Genomic DNA, 4,834 nt, shown 5'->3' with positions numbered 1-4,834 from the left:
AATGTTATACCATCACTCAGCTCCCCTCCCAAAACAAAACAAACAATAACAAAACTGTGAGATGTGTTCTGAGATATATGAAACGGTATATCAGAAAAATCAGCAGAATATACAAGGAATGTATTTACAAGAGGAGGATGCGACTTCATGTACTGTATTTTCACCTTATTTAGTTCATCTATTTTTAATATCAAAAAGGGAGACTGAAGAATTGTGTAAGGTCTCTTTCATATGTACTTGTTCTGCAAAGCATAGAGATAACCATGAATCTGACAATGAAATAAGCATTTCAAAATATGCCTCGTTACTTCCATATAGTGAAGGACGCATACCCACTTAATTAAAAGTATTGCAACTACATGGATGAATAATAACAATCTGTCCTGCAGCAGTTCTATGAGACAGTCTACTTTCTTTCACAGCAGAGTAGACTATATTGGTTCACCTCTAAGTCAAAAGAGTGTTTCCCAGTAAAACTTTCTTCAGAATTCAGTGGGGGTCTCAAGAATGTTCTTGATTAAAATCTCAATCAATCATGCTAATGCCTCAGGTTGGAAATAAATGCTTCCTTTTTTCCTCTCTAAAAGATGCTGCAAAAGACTTTTGCAAATGCTTGAGCTTAAAACCTACACTCACTGCTTATGTTTGCAGCTTCAACCAAAGGGTGCTACAGAGTCTAGGAATTTACAGTATTTCAAGAAGTGATTGACAGAGCACAACATCTTAAAAAGAAAAGGAACTACCTTTGATTCAATAATAGTTGAGCTACAAATCATTGGTTGCTGGGAGAGTAATGTAGGGCAGTACCTCATTAGGCACTAGTTCTGATCTCACATATTTCCCTTGACATCTGCTATTAGCCAAAGGAGCAGGCTAGATAATGATTTGTCTGACTTGCAGCTGTTGATCTTATGTTCTTGTCTGCTTCCTGAAAGCTGAACCATAAGCCAAGTCCCTAGAGAGTATGCATGATGTTTTAGAAAAGAAGCTATTCTAGAAAGCCTAGTCTGGAAGGAATAAAATCTGCATCTTTACTTGTTTCCAGAATATAATGACTTAGAAGGCCGTTCACAGCATATGTGCACTGTAGAACTTTTTTTTTGTAATTCTGTACATATTAATACTGAACTTCAGAGAAAAATTTTATGTGACTAGAAATGCCACATATGTCCAGGCCATAGAAATGATTATGGGAGGGAAATGTGCAAATTCTTCAGTGTTTGAGTAGAAGAACTGAGTAGTAGAAGTTTGCTTTCTCTTTTGCATAAAGATCCCAAAATGTTATAACTATAGAAGAGAAAAGCATTTTTTACTGTTTTACATACATGATTTTGAAAGGAGGAGTCTAGGAATATAAAGGACAGTATCTTAGAAAGGACTACAAAATTGTGTATTTGATAGGCCCTAGATGAAGGCTTGAAGCTACTGAGAATGATATAACCAACTTTCTAGAACAACTAGAATACAATGAAGGATTCACTGGTGTGTGCAAACAGAATGACAGAAAACCATTGGCTTTGTTTTTGGTATCAGGATGTTTCATATATTGATATCTGAAGTGAACAGAAGAATGGGGAAAAGAAGATGGACTGAAGCCATTGGGATGAAGCCCAACAAGACTGGGTGCTGAATCTTGCACTTTGGTCACAACAATTCCAAGCAACACTACAAGGTTGAATCAGAATGACTGGAAGATTGTGTAGAAGAAATGGACGTGGGGATGTTGGTCAATGCTTTTGTATCAGAAGTAATGTTGCCAGCAGAAAGCAGAGAGTTGATCATCCCCCTGTACTCAGCTCTGGTGAAGCCACACCTTGAGAACTGTGTTCAGTTTTGGGCCCCTCACTAAAATAAAGCTCTGGAGTGTGCCTAGAGAAGAGCAACAAAACTGGTAAGGAATCTGGAGCACAAGCCTTACGAGGAGCAGTTGAGGGATCTGGGACTTTTTAGTCTGGAGGAGGCTCAGGGGAGGCCTGAAAGAAGACTGTGGCAAGGTGAAGGTCAGCCTCTTCTACTGTGTAGTTAGCAATAGGATGAGAGGGAATGGCCTCAAGTTACAGCAGGGGAGATTCAGATTGGATGATAGAAAAAAAATTATTCTTTGAAAGAATGGTGAGTCACTGAGTGGACTGTCTAGGGAGGTGGTTGAGTCACTGTCCCCCAACGTGCTCAAGAAATGTTTAGATGTTTTTTAGTGGGGGAATATTGGTAGTAAGTTGATGGTTGTACTAGATGATCTTGGAGGACTATTCCAGCCTTGGTAATTCCATGATGCCATGAAACTCATACCTTGCTTTGTTAAAGTGCTAAAACGAGAACAACACAAACTCAGTTAATTCTCAGACTTGCTGACACATACAACGACTTCAGTGTTCCCTTTACTAGTGCCTTATTCTGTTTACTGCCACTAACATTTTTAATACACTATCTATTTAATTATTCTGTTTTAAAAGAAGAGAAAGGCAAATTTTTGAAATGATTGAGGTGTAGTAAAACTGGCTGTGCGTGGTTTTTCCAGAGCTGTAATGGGGACAATATAGAACTACAGCATGTAAATCTTCTTGGTGGCATGGCAACAAATTGAAACATTACACATTTTAAGGCAAACACAAATGTTTTTGAGTGTGGATTTTCAATATAAACTAGTGTTTTTAAACGAAGAATTTACACCTAGGCCATACTATAACACCATGCTACAGGAGTGGCTTGCAAAAAGTTTTGTGTCAGAAATAATAGGAATGAATTATAGGCAGAACACAGCACCTGTGAGATCATCTCTATAAATTAATCCGTTAAACATAAAGGCAACATTAAAGCATGAATGAGAAAATACATTGCTCAATTATTGCAGTAACTTTAGTGTTAAGCTATTATAAAAATAATGTTCCTAAAATATTAGAATGGAATGGATATTGGGGCACAGAACATTTATTAAGGATAAAATTATCCAAACAAAATTAATCTAGACCACAAATTCAATTTCTTCTCTTTCAAAATTGATATAGGCTATTCAGTATTATTGGGGTCTAAGCACATCAGTTTATTTCTTGCTCACAGTGAAACATAATATACAAAAATACTAGTACTATCACTTTAGATATCAATTTTCCTCTAGATGTTTCTCATCCAAGAGTCAGCTTTAGCCAGTGTGAATGCATGGCAGCTTCCAGTGAAATGCTATTGCTGAAGGCACCAAGCAACTTTCTTTTTTTAATCTATATTTTATTTTATGCAGGAAGCAAAAACAGAGATTATGTATTTAAAGAAATAGAAAGACAATCTTTGCATACAAGAAGTCAGAAGGTGTCTAACAAAACCTGGTGGAATTAATTCATGTTTTAAATTTTACCAGAATGTAATGTAAACGACAATAGGAATGACATAGACAACTTTTAAATGAAATCCTGCAATGAATAATTTATATCTTCAAACAAGGATTAGAAATCCTATTCAATTGCATAGTTTCAAGGATGGCTTTCATAACTTAGGTGCTTTCCAATTGTGAATAAAATATCCTCCTGAGCAAATAACAAAATAATCCAAATATTCTTCATTGAAAAAAAAACCTCACTGTGATTGACAAAGGAAGCGGACACTGTTGTGAAGTTGAATGCACGTGCTTGGGAGATAGCCAGGGGAATGCAGTGATTTCCAAAGTACAAGTTTCCATGTTCAATTTCTACTATGTCCTGAAAGAAATAAAGAAAATTAAATATTATCAGCAGCAAAATGTATTATTTTCTGTGTACTGAAATTCTAGCCCTTCCTCCTTCCTCATGTATCAATGACAACAATCTCTTCTGGAAACCTGGCTGCAGGGAGCACTTGCCAGCTTTCTGGTGACTGATCTAAAATATGGATGCCACATTTAAGTTTTTGAAGACCAAGCAGCACCCTTTGCCATGATTTACAGTCTCTCTTCTTTGAAGCCCTGGTAAACATTTTTCCAAGATCTTTATTTTGAATATATGTATCCTTGAAAGAGAACAAGGAATACTGTGCTTGATACAGATTCCATTGTTATGGAAAACTCAGTGCAATTCAATTGCAAGTGATCAATTTCTTAAATGCTCAGGCAGCATTAAGGCAAAATTTACTGCATGACAAATGTCCTGTGCTGCATCATAGTTCATAAATTAATTACACAACCTGCATTGATTTTCCTTTCTTTATTAAGAAATAGTACAGAAAATTGTTGCTTCCTTCAAACACAGAAAAAAAACCAGTCAATTAAACTATTTGAAAAGGAATGTTCTGGATCAGTTTTTTTGGCTGTTTTTAAACCCACTGTGCCATTTACCAAAATTTTTAATCTCTGTTTATTGTGGCACTCATATTAGTTTGATTTTATTATGTCCTTTATAGTAATATATAAAGGAAAAATATTTTCCAACTAGCCAAGATAATTCATCATACAGCCATTTAACACTGGGAAGGGACAGAGAAGGGAAGGTTTTGACGTCTATTTAATTGCTTGTAGACAGACATACAATGTTAGTGTCATGGAATAATTAAGACCACAACCTTCTTTTTGTTTCAATGACTTTGATTTTGGCAAAAAGTACAAACATTTTCACACGAAGAATATCTTTAATAATTTTTAATGATTATTTTCTTAATAGGTGTACATCCTTCCTTGATTTCACTTTATTCACTTTCACTGAATTGTTCATTGAAAGCTCCCGCTGAAGAACCATCATCATTGCTGGTGTGAAAATGACAGATGAGAGTGGTTAGAGTGAAGGCTGACAGGCTGACCTTTCAGGATTGTCTGCTATGTGGACAAAGCATAGCACTAGCACCACCTTTTCCAAATGCAGTGAAATTTAATCTT

The sequence above is a fragment of the Centrocercus urophasianus genome, unplaced genomic scaffold (assembly GCF_019232065.1).
Source record: "Centrocercus urophasianus isolate 14NV4802_14NV808 unplaced genomic scaffold, USGS_Curo_1.0 seq_13, whole genome shotgun sequence".
NCBI lineage: Eukaryota > Metazoa > Chordata > Aves > Galliformes > Phasianidae > Centrocercus > Centrocercus urophasianus.
Note: the sequence above shows the minus strand (reverse complement) of the source record.